Source organism: Megascapheus bottae, chromosome 1, assembly GCF_031878675.1.
Source record: "Megascapheus bottae isolate mThoBot1 chromosome 1, mThoBot2.hap1, whole genome shotgun sequence".
Taxonomy (NCBI): Eukaryota; Metazoa; Chordata; class Mammalia; order Rodentia; family Geomyidae; genus Megascapheus; species Megascapheus bottae.
Window position 1 is genome coordinate 21,008,000 of NC_143509.1, and position 13,413 is coordinate 21,021,412.

Sequence of the window (13,413 nt, forward strand, 5' to 3'; positions counted from 1 at the left end):
TCTTTTCAGTCTTTGAAGGCTGACGCCAATCAAAAGCAGCATTTTCTATTCTTCTATGATGCAAAGATGCTCAGGGAGGCTTTCTTCTCCACAGCTTCACTATATTTTTCTTGAATCTTTTAATAGATTTAATTAATGCTATGTATATTTAATGTAAGGCACAAACACCTTTGTTATTAATACCACCACAGGGCATATTAATTTTGCATTAAGACTTTAAAGCTTTTCAGCCTCCAACACTCTTCTCCTTTGAAAGGATTTAAGTATTTTAGGATCACAGCTAATCTTTCCTCTTCTGAGAATTTGAATTTATTTATAAGAGACTTACATGTTTTATATATCTGCTAATAAATGTATACATATAAACACATTTTCTTTATTAACACTGATACATTTAGTTTCAAATTTCTGGTATTATTTTTATCGTATATTTATCACAGATGTACAATATTATATTTCAAATTTCATTCCTCACTATGCATTTTGATTTCCTTGTTCCTGTTTTGTGAGGACCGTGTTAATATTACATTTTGATGATCCTTATACAAATACTTTTCATACGTCATTGTCTTTTTTAATACTTAAATTTTTTAATTGTTAATTTGCCTTTATTAAAGTATCCAGTGGGCACCAGTGACTCACATCTGTAATCCTAGCTACTAAGGAGGCTGAGATAGGACACAAAAGTCTGTGAGACCATTACCTTCAATTTACCAGAAAACTGGAAGTGGAGTTGTGGCTTAGGTTGCAGCACACTAGCCTTGAGCTGAAGAGCTCAGGGACAATGCCCAGGCACAGAGTTCAAGCCCCATGACAGACAAAATAAGTAGATAAAAAAAATAAAAGGTCGTTTTACTCCTTAGCTGAGTGCATCCACCAGAGAAGACTGCAGTAATTCTATGATCATCTCCTTTGTTATGTTTAGCAAATCTTTAAAAAAAATAGAAAGAAATAAAGTTAATATGCTTTATAACCAGACCACATTATTACTCTCACAAGGTTAATACAATACCTGGAACACTCACATTTGTATGCTGGCTTGTTTTCTTTATGGTTTCAGGCTCAAGTAGATTTTGTCTGTTTGTTTGGTTTTTATTTTCAGTCCTGGGGCTTGAACTCTGGGCCTGGGCACGTTCCCTGAGCAACTTTTGCTCAAGTTTAGCACCCTACCCCTTGAGCCACATCACCACTTCTGTGTTTTTCTCTAATTAAAAGACAAAGGTAGTCTTTAAGTCTCATTTATCATTATAAAACAAATATGAGAAATAAAAGGAAATATTTAGGGGGAAAAAAGCATAACTTGAAGTAAAACATATTGACAACCATGTAAGGATGAAAAAATACCGTCAGGCAAGTGAATGAAGGATAAATAAATCTAAGAACATGCAAGTTTCACACTTGATTGGAAAGCTGGAAGAAAGGGGTTTCACAAGGCTTATGTCATACCCTGACTAGAAGCTAGGTCAACCAAAATGGATGCCTTAAAAATAAAAATATAAACAAAGACTATATATATATGTATATATATCTTGAATGCTTGGTTGTAGCACAAGAAAAAAAGTCATTATGATTCTCTTAGTTATCAAGAAAACCCAGAAAGCTTCTCCAAATGATGATTTCTGCTTATAATTTGTTTTAAATATACACTATCTTTTCAAATAAAAAGAAATAACAAGTCAAAATTATTTTTAAAAGAGAGAAAATCAGAATTTAAAATATATGTAGATGAAAGTATCTCCCAAAATATGAGCAATATAAACTTCCACATATTGTATAAATTAACCAAAGTAAGAAAAACTAGAAATTACATAAAAAATAGTGCAAGGAAGCCATTAAAAAAAACAAGGAGGAAGCTGGAAGATGATTGGAGATGATTCACTGTTGTTAAAATATTTCATGCAAAGCATGTCTGTGGTAACTCTCATGAATCTTTTTCATGATATGGAACTGGAGCTAAAGCTACATATAATTTACAAGGGAGTAACCAAAGAATGAGCTATTTTTAAATTAAATATTGAATAGCAGACCCTGAACTGCTACACTTGGTTGGTTGCTTTTTTTATTCTTTTGGAACTTTCTACATTGGATAAATTTGTCAAACTTATAGTTTTAATGGAACTATATCAACAGTCAACTCTGGCTTTTAAAAGAAAATCTTTCTACTTTATTATTGGAAGGTTTGTGAGATACAGAGGAGTATATAGTCTATATATGGATATATACATAGATACATATGCAATTATATAGATATACAAATAGATATACATATACCTATATATGGAAACAGATACAGGCAGTTCTGTATTGTTAAATAGTATTTTAAAGCATTTTAGAACTGAGTTGTCATAAATATTAAAATGGCAGCAAAAATATCAACAGCACAAACAATATCTCTTCCAACAGAGAAAGTCATTGTCTTGTTTAGTTTCAAATCCATCTCCTTCCTCACTTCTCTGGGAAGCTTTAGAAGTTTGGACACACAATTTTGTCAAACATAGTTAAAGTAATGTATACAATATGAATATCAAGTCAACAGCCATTTTTTTTGCCAGTCCTGGGAACTAAATTCGGGGCCTGGGAACTGTCCTTGGACTTTCAGAAGGGGAGTTCTCTACCACTTGAACCACAGCATCACTTTCAGTTTCTGCTGTGTATGTGGTACTAAGGGAATTGATCCCCGGTCTTCCACAATGCTAGGCAAGTACTCTTCCACTAGGTCAAACTCTGGCCCCAGAACATGGGCATTTTTGAACACATACACCTAACCTCTTGTGCCTCACAGATATCTGATGAGATTTCTACTAACAGAAACACGCAGAGTGATTTTCTATTTTATTTAGTAAAATATGGTGTCATTTGAAAGATCTGAATAATTCAGTGAAGAGTGGTTTCAAAAATAACGTGATTAATGCTATAGAATTATTCATAAGGAGGGTGAGGGCAAGCAAAGTGCAGGGTAGATGAATGGATGTGAAGGTAGCTCACATCAAAAAATCAATGAAAACCTGTCATATCTACATTGCATTTGACTGGTCAGGTGACACTGATTGTCCCAAACAATATTCTTTGATCTAAAGCTGGATTCAGATATTCCTATTTCCACCTGTCTATCGCAACGAGTCTGGATTTTCTTTGTACTGGCCAACAGGAGTGGCTAATTTGACCTTTCGTGTGTCCCTCTTTCCTCTGAGATGCAAGACAAATTACCTAAGAGTTAGACATGGTAAATTATCCCTATTTTGTCTCATTTTAGTGTTCATCCAGTATTTATCCAGGCATAGACTTGGTTGCATAATATTGTCCAGATGTACATTCACATACTTATAATTTGTTCTCCAAAAAGGTTCACAAAACCAAACTTATTCCAAATACTTCACATTTCAACATCTCATGATGTAGCATAAATGACACAGTTTGGATTTTAATTGTGGTTTAACTGTAAGAGTTAATTCCATAATATAGACTGCAGAAACTTAGTCTTCTGCAAAACTTAGCTCAATTTCATAAAATTATATGAAGTAGACAGTAATTGGTTCTCCAAGTAATGACACAGAACCTGATAAAGTTACTAAGGGAAAGTACTAGAATACAACCACACTCAGACAATGTCATGACCTTCATCTTTCACCATTAATTTCTGCTGGCACTCAATAACATCTTCACTTAAATATTGACATAGTATTATAATCAAAATATATGCATATTTGGTTATTTGCAATCCAATAGGGAAGGGGGGGAAACAAGATGAGGGGCAGGGGTGGGGGAGAGAAATGGGCACCAAGACATGAGAAAGGGTATCAATGTTTGTGAAGTAGTGCACCTTCTATCTGTGAATATAATGTTACCCTTCCATTAGTTGTAATAAAAAATATATGGAAAAAAAGAAATGATGAGTATAAAGATGTCTCATTTTTAAACAAGGAAAATAAAAAAAGTTCTCATTTGTAATTTTTGAGACTATAATTCTAGTTTCATTCATTCTACTTCTGTATGAGTTTCCTACTTCAAGTGGATAAAAGTTAGGAGCATTTAAATAAGTAACTGATTTTATATAACCTCTCTTAAAATCTAACTGACAAGACCCTTTTTGTATAACATTTGTAATTGTTTTACTAAGAACTTTGGTGTTTTTGAATCCATTTATCTCCTCTAAATATGTACTATATGATTATTTCTTGCCTGAATTTGCATTTTCATGGATATACAAACACCCTATTTGGCTATTTAGTTAAATGCTTCCAGTGCAGGAAATAAACAGTCAGCTAAAATAGCAGGATGCTGGTAACACAGAAAAATAAATACAGAAATTTCACTCTTATATGAGGGTTATCTTACAGTCACTGTCACTCCCTCCACCCACCCACCACCACACCCAGCCACACACTCACTCCCAGGCAGGAGAAAGCAACTTTTCTGTCAATAGGGACAGAATGGCTTCAGCAAGTACAAACCACCATAGCAACATGCCTAGGGACCTAGTTTGTGCCAAATTTATTCTTACTTAGAAATAGGCTCCTGTGGTTCATAGCCAAGTTCATCTTAGCTGGTGAAGGGCAAAAAGCCCATATTTAAACAAAATCTGATAAAAATTACAGTATATATGTGAAACTGTATTGCTGATACCTTCACAAATTCAAACAAAATTCTAGTGAGTTGATAGATCAAAAGGGAAAAGGAATGAGATGACCAAGGAGATATTTTATATATCATTTTTTTTCACCAGAAGTGTTGTGTTTACCTGGTGACTTTCACATGGAAGACAATAATCTTTTTACAAGTTTTATTGAAAGAATAGGTGTTTGAATGAGCAAATAAACAATATACAGTTCAAAAACAATTTCAATGTTATCTGTTAACATTTACTCATAAATTTATATCTTCTAAGTGACAGAGAGATACATTTGTTCCTTTTTGCATTTTCTATTATATCTATTTCCAATTATAATAAACTAGATGACATAAATTCATTATACCAAATAGTAAATCCAAATGTTAGAAGTTGCAAATCGGTCTCAAGAGTCATAAATTAGAGTAATGGCAAGTTGATTCCTTCTGGAAGTATTAAGTATTAAAGGAGACTTTTGCTGCTTCTATCTTCTAGAATCGTTTTATTTTTGCCAATCCCAGGGCATGGGCACTATCCTTGGGTTTTCTCGAGGCTATAGCACTCTGCCGCCTGAGCAACAGCACCATTTCCGGTTTTTTTCTGTGTACATGTTACCGAGGAATTGAACCCGGTTCGTCATGAATGTTAAGCAAGCACTCTACCGCTAGACCACGCTCCTGGCCCCTATCTTCTAGAACCTTTGGAAGAAAGATTTTTCTTGAATTCAGAGTCTATTTTCTCATTCTGCTTTCTTGTCACACGACGTAGAAGGATTGTATTGGAAGCGCCTCAACCACCATACCTTCCTATCTCAGCATCCTTAACTTAATAATATAGTCAACATCCCTAGCACATGAGCTAATCCACACATTTAAGGGATTTAGCTATGTACATTTGTGGAACAATTCTGTCTATGCCTACTTCCCCTGGCAAAATATTATAGGCATATCCCACATGTTATATGATCATATGAGAATGAGTCCAGCTATGGAAACAACCCAGATGCCCCACTACAGATGAATGGATACAAATAATGTAGTACATATATACAATGGAATTCTACATGGCCATCAGACAAGATAAAATAGTGACATTTTCTGTTAAGTGAATGAAACTAGAGCAAATCATGTAGAGCAATGTAAGTTAAGGCCAAAGGAACAAAAGGCATATGATATCTTGATATGTAGATATTAGATCCAAACAGTACAAGAGCAATGACTCAATACTTGGGTATCCAAGGTTATTGACATGGCCTTAGAGTTATATACATAACTACCTAGACATAAAAATCTATGATGGAATATATATCCATAGATATAATGTTATATAGATTGATATCTGTGACTTACAAACTCTCGGCTTAATTTTAATTACGTTCTAAAATCTAGGTGCCAGTAATTGCATATAGAAATTCCCTTCTTGATTACTTCTTTGTTAAACATAACATTTGAATATGTTGAAAAATTGGTGTTAATAAAATCTTTAAAAGCAAAATAAGATTAAAAGAGAAAAAAAATTAAAAAAAAACTAAAAAACTGAGTGACTTCTTTGCAGGACTCATCCATGAGAAAATCTCTGGATTAGATTTTTATCAACAATGACTCTTTTTATTGAACACTTTTACTTATAAACAGCTGGATACTGTGAATTTTTTTCAGGCTCATATATTTTTATTAACATTCATCTAGTAAACAATTGACCTAAGAGACAACTGAAAATAAGAGACTAGCTCTCTCTTGACGTGCAAGGGTTAAAACATTTGTGATTATTTTAAAAAGCAAACGTATCGACTTGGGTTACTACACTAGTTCAAAAATAGGCCACATACTGACACTGCATTCCCCTCATGCATTGTTCTTTTCAAGGTATTAAAATATGTGGGTTCTATATTGACCCACAGAAAGCCCATCACAAATTTAATGTTTTGTGTATCAAATAACTACCTCATGTGTACTATGAAAATTTTATGTATCATTAAGCCCAAGGTAATACTCAACAGTAAAAAGCTGCAAAGTTTCATATGGATGGATGTCAGTATATCTAAATAGTAAATAAATGGTAATCCTATCTACCTATATTAAAAAATAGACTATCTTTTCAGATTTTACATACCCATCATTCTAAGGAGAAGTATGAAGGATTTAAGATTTTATGATCAACTGCCAGAAGAAAGTCAGTTCCTGCAGTATCTCATTAGCTCTGATTTTAATTTTTATGATTTACAAGAGACTAAATCCACCTAAAAACATGTAATTGTTCTGAGATGGTTCCAATGTTAAACCTACAATCTATTAGGAAGAATATCAATGCTAATCAACATGACTACAAATATACTCACTTGCAGAGAAACATTCTGGTCATTTGAAAAAAGGGAAAAATCACAGCAACAAACTGGGGAACACTCCCATACTGGATACTTATCTGGACAAGGCACACAAGTTCTAGTCAGCAGAACTGTTGGTCAGGTTAACCGTCAGGCCACATGTAAAAAGCAGCCTACAAACTTCCAGACTAACCTTCCAAGGCAGCAGAACTGGTTCAATTCCTCTCAGAAGTAGTTTGGTACTGTCCTACCCACCCCAACCCAGAATCTGAAGTTAAATCAAAAGAGCAAATGGGAGAAACAGTGAGCGGATGTGTAAACTCTTCGAACATTCTTATTGCTGTATTAAGTTTTGAAGGTGAGCACACCTACTACAACTGTATTGTTCCAGGAAGCAGAGTAGGTGCAATGGTAATTAGAAAATAGACTGTTAGAAAAGTAAAAACATGTTTCAAAATCTACAATAAACCTGTATCCAAAGGAGTCTTATATGTCAGTAATATGCTGAGTTCTGTGGTACAGCTTTGCAATGGGCTCCCTTGGACACGGCTTACTTACTGCCTGTTAAGGGGGAACATGCTACAAAGAGCTTTGATGGTTTCTACTGAGTGGTAAAATTCACAGATGTTACAGGTTACTCATGTCAGGATCATTCCTTGTGCAATGTTTGATGTAGATGAAGATAAAGTGGTTTCTTGGTCAATAGTTGTAATTTCTTTCGTTTAAAGTCAGTGGATTACTTGTATAGTTCTATTATAATTGGTCCAGGTTTTATTTCATCCATCTCCATGAAAGCAAAACACTTGGTGCTGGTAAACCTCTTTTTAGGCTGTAGTGATTAAATTCAAAGAAGATAGCTGCACCTTTGGTTAACTTTTCAACATGCTTCTGGAGCTCAATATCCACATTAAAATGGACATACGTGTCTTCTTTTCTTGAAGCCACAGGGGTATCTTGCACAGGAGTTAAATCTATGCCATTCAAATCTTTTACACTAACTGTAATATAGGGGTCGATGCACTGCCCAGCATCTTTCAGACCAATTTTCTCAATTCTGATAGTGAGGAACGTCATTCCAGGTTCCGATGGCAATCTGGGTAATAAAGTACCGGGAACTCGAGCAGGGAAAGAGTCAGGAGACCCTGCTCCAGTATCACCTTCTTCTTCATCTTCTTCAAATTCCAAATTCTCTTCTTCACCAGGTGCTAAAATTCTTCTTAATGGTACAGGCTGAACATGAAATGGAAATTCTTTATTATATGTAAGAATATTCTTTAGTATTGGTTCTAGCTTCTTCAGGTCCTCCAGTTTAAATTCTTCTTGGGACTGTGTGGACTGTAAAGCTGCACTTCGCAATTCCAAGCATGTTGCGATTTTGCCTATTGGTTCTCTTTTGTTCTTCTGTGAATTCTGAATTATTGTGTTGAGCTTGGGCCTCTTTTTGTAGATGTCTTGCTAATATCTGATACTCGTCTATCGCCTCCACCAGCTGGCCCCACGAGTCGAAGTCGGCGCCTCTCCTCAAACTGGCGCCCCAGAGCTGCAGCAGACTCCGGGTGCCCACCCTGGCCCCCTCCCGCCCCAGCCCCTCAAGAAGCAAGGCCGGGTTCTAGAGCGCCATCCTCCCTCCCCGGGCCTGGCCCCAACATTATCAGGGCCAGGAGGAACCGCTAGGGCCACCGCCGCTGCCACCCGCCGAGGAGCCGCCCAAGCCCCTACTGTGAATTTTAAAATGTGAATTTTAGTTCCATTGTACTTCCAATGAATTATGAGGCAAGGAATGACTCATGATTATGAGAGTTGTGCATGTACAAGCTGATTATATGTTCTTTTCAGCGTGGTAATGAAACATGGGATTTCTTGCATTGGCAAGGCAACTTAAATATCATTTTGAGAATTTATTTTTCACCAAAGCACACAATGCCTTGTTAGTATACTATGTAACATTTTAATGTAAAAAAATGTTGAGACACAAAACAAGGAAACTTGAGTACTATATACTTAAGTTAATCTCAGGCCTTGGGAATCAAATTTAAATGTATTGGAATTAATTTAATTCAAGTGGTTGTCCTATGAGGAGAAAGAATATATTTTTCAGAATTATGTGTAGATGAAATGGGTATGCTTAAAAGTAAATGTAAGCATTCAGTGACAACAAATTGATTTATGGATCATGTGCTTGCAACTCAATATACTAAAACATAAAGCCTCAATGGTAACTTTGATGAAATCCACTGGATTTTTGCTTATGTTATCCTACTGTGTGTCCAAGCTTCCCCTGTATGATACCATTTGCCCTATTTTCAATTACTTTTATGCTTTTGCAATACTACAATTATATTCATGATAGTAATTACAATTAATGTCAATTATTATTTGACCTGGAAAACTTGCTATGCATCAGGCCATAAAATATATTGCTATATGATTTTGATTTATTTTCAAATGAACAAATGTAGTAAGTAGGTTGATGGAAAACTGTACAAAGCTCTCCTTCCTGCTCTAATAGCACAAAAGCAACTTTGTGACCTTACCCATTTTTGTGTGTATTAGTCATCTCATCAGTAGAATGGACATGATGGAAATATGAATTATTAAGATGATTTTACTGATTAGATGACTGCTGGGTAAACTATGAGCAATTAATAATCTGTGATTACTATATCCAAAATTTTAAAAAATGTTATAAGATTATCTAATATGATATAGCTCCCAAATGATTTATCTAGGATTATAATATTGGTTTTTATGTAATAACTGAAAAAGAACCCTCCTTTTAAAATAAGTTGTGTTTGTACTCTGTAATATCTTCTTTCTTGTAAATATTTTCAACTACATATGAATTTTTATATAGTGATCTAAAGTATTATATAAAGTGGTTGAATATTTTACTCAAATTATCAACTATATATTAAAATGTGATGCTATTAATTTGAGGCTCTAAGATGAGTAATTTAACTGTTATTGCACATTAACAGAGAATGATCTTTATTTTTGATGAATGGTCCTTTGTTAGCATGTGTACTTTGGTAGAAAGATATTTTCTGGACATGTGTATATGCTGCTTTGTGTAAATTGAGAAATGCTGTTTTTTGGTTAGCAAAGAATAAGACAACTAGAATTCATAGGAAAATGGAACGCACAGTATCTAAATAAGAGTACTGTTGCGGTGGTTCTATTATTGATGATTCTATCAAGTAATAATGGTCACATAAGTGTTCATAGTCCCCAAGATAGAGCACAAAATTGACAGTAATAGATGCTGGGTAATTTGACTATTATTATTTAATGGAACAAAAGCTAAGTGGCAAACAATAAAAGAACATTAGTAATTTTTTTTTTGCCAGTCATGGGGCTTGACCTCAGGGCACAATAGTTTCCCTCATTTGTCATAATTAGTATAAGCCTTGGACTCTCCTAGCAGAGGTTTACAGTAGGGTAAAACTTAGATACATAAGGCCATGTAGGATGACGTTAAATGAAAGGACCTCCAAGATATGGAAACAAGAGGCATATAAGGTGTGACAGTTGTTCTTAATGTACTACGTTATTTCTCATCTCTTTTGTTGTCCCTTGATTATCTCATATTGTTACAGTATCTTTCCTTGTTATCTAATATATTGTAAAATGGTTATTTGTTTATTTGAAATAGGATAGGGAAGGGAGGGAAACAAGATGAGGGGAGGGGGTGGGGGAGGGAAATGGGGACAAAAACATGAGAAGGGGTAGCAATGATTGTTAGGTAATGCACCTTCTATCTGGTAAATAAAATGTAACCCTTCTATTAATTACAATAAACAAAGAAAAAATGAACATAAGATTAGGAAGAATATATTTATGAGAAGTTAGAAGTACATGTGTGTTGTAATGGAACTTGTAAATTATTTGGAATAAAAGGCCAAATAATGTATGGGCTGAATTCACCTCAAACATGAAGCATAAAAATAATCCCAGGAAAATGGGAGTACAGAGCCCACAGTGGAATCATAAGTCACCTAGTATTTCAGAGAAAATTGGAAACCATTCTTGTTTACTCTAGTTGAAAGGTAAAATTAAAGAAGAATAAGAATGGGAAAAGTGCTTATTTTATTTTATTTTGATGTCTGTGCCTGGGATCTGAACTTAGTAACTAACACTTTTGCTCATTGGCTGGCACCCCACCAATTGAGCCATGCCTCCAATTGCAGTGTTTATCTTTTAAGTAGTTAGCTTTGCTCTTTCCTTCATCTTATCCTGAGAAGAAATGAATAATTTTAGAAAGGAATAGGAAGGTGAAAGGAATGGTGGATTCTGGAGTAACTAGATAATCAAGATTCAATGATCATTCAGTAAGATAATCTTTAAAACAGAATACTCATCACAGGGTTGGGATGAAAATGACTGAGATCAAGCATTGGATAATATGTATTTATTGTCAAAACTCTTCAGCACAGAGTGAAATTAAAGCCTCCATTTATGCATTATATGAGTTCTAGCAAGTCTCCCTGAAGGAATGCATAAATAATAATCAGCAGAATCACAATTTTTAAAACATTTTTGTCTCTGGTGATCTGAAGCTTTTTGTCTCAATTTTTAGAATTCTTAGAATTCTCTCTCTGTCTCTCTCTGTCTGTCTCTGTCTGTCTGTCTGTCTGTCTCTCTCTCTCTCTCTCTCTCTCTCTCTCTCTCTCTCTCTCTGTCTTGTTTTTCTCTCTCTTTCTCTGTGTACTTTGGGACCAAGAGCAGCCAAATTAAAATGTAAATCAGAACAAAAAACTTGCAAGTTCTGCAGGAAATAAGCAAGCTAATGGTATGCTGACTTTATCCAATGTGGTTCAATTTATTGTGTTGCCCACACATAGTCCTTACTGCGGGGCCTCTGGGATCCATTCCCAGGAATGTATGCCAGAAACAAACCAAGGAAGATGAGGGGTGCACACCAGGAGGCCTGTTTCCTTTTTTATCTCTTGATTGGAAAGTCAGTACCTTGGAAGTTGCAGCAGACTTCAGAGATTTCCATACTACCTTGGAAACCTGACATTTTAGTGAGGCAATAATTTGGAATAAAGATGATATGTATTGTCAGTTAGATAATGGGGAATAAATTCAAAACTTCTTTACATTATAAAATGTAAATGTGATAGTACATTTAGTAGATAGTAGGTACTGCTTAAAGTTTTCAACATTTCGTTTTGCAATGTGAGTTGAAAGGCCAGTACTGGGGCTTGAACTATGGGCCATAAGCCTTTGTGCACATAGATAATGTACTTGAGTCACATCTCCACTTGTAACTTTTCTTGGTGGTTAATCGGGTAGGAATTTCACAGCCTTTCCTGCCCCTATTGGCTTCAAATTGCAATCCTCAAATCTCAGTCTCCTGCTAGCTAGGAGGTGCTGGCCAAATACTTTTTTTTCCTAAAAATAATAAGTCTATACTATATTGGTTTGCTTCCTCTGGGAATAGTATGTTCTTTATTTAATCACTTTATTCTCATCATTCACAAAACTACTTCCTTTATAAGTTTTGTTCCTATTGTGTTTATAACTCAAGGTCACACACTCATTTAGTGTGCTTGGTCATCTGCTGTTCTACCTGGTGTGCTTGCTGAAGAGGGGATCTTGAAAATGGTGCTACTCAAGCTGGTTTTGAATTTCAATTACAGACATAAGCCACTAAGACTTACCTTCCAAACTGTTTTCAGTAATGTGTATTTATAGTTTTGACAAATTTCAACAAAATCTTGTAAATTCACTGTTGCTTCCTTGTAGCAATAAAGGAACTCTAATGTGGGTGGTCCTGGTTTTGCTTTAGCCATTTTTCAGGAAGAGTATCAGTGTTGTTTCTGGGTTAGCTTCCATGTTTATTTGATTATGAGCATGTATCAACATGCATAGCTTAGCTAATTTGTTGAAATGAGATCTCACTAACTTTTGCATGAGTTGGCCTATGAACAGAGTTGCTTCCTGTATACTTGGGAGTTGAGGCTTAAACCTTTAAAACACTATTCAAAACACTGTGTTTTCTGTTCGTTGTTCATTTATTTTTGCCAGTCCGAGGGCTTGAACTCAGGGCCTGAGCACTGTCCTTGGCTTTCTCAAGGCTATCACTCTACCACTTGAGCCACAGTACCACTTCCAGCTTTTTCTGTTTATGTGGTACCAGAGCTTCATGTATGCTAGGCAAGCACTCTACCATGAGGCCTTGCTCCTGGCCCTGATGGTTCTTTTTTGTCTGTTAATTTTTCTTATATCTCAAATGTTTGGCTTAATGTTTACTTTGCTCTATACAAAATCCATGGAGATGCCTAACATAATAGACTCTACTTCATAAGATTTCAGAGTCAATGTTTCATTGTTCAAGAGAAATATAACTCAATCTGCATAAATAAGTTTAAAGTTCACCAGTGATTAAAATGTGAAGAGTGAGGCACACGTAGCTCATGCCTGTAATCCTAGCTACTCACGAGGCTGAGATCAGAGAATCGTAGTTCAAAGCCAGTTGGGC

The 13,413-nt window shown here is 35.3% G+C and overlaps 1 pseudogene; it reads right to left on the reverse strand.

Moving 5' to 3' along the window:
• Positions 1 to 7,532: 7,532 nt before the first annotated feature.
• On the reverse strand, positions 7,533 to 12,724 carry LOC150068488 (axin interactor, dorsalization-associated protein pseudogene; annotated as a pseudogene).
• Positions 12,725 to 13,413: the final 689 nt, after the last annotated feature.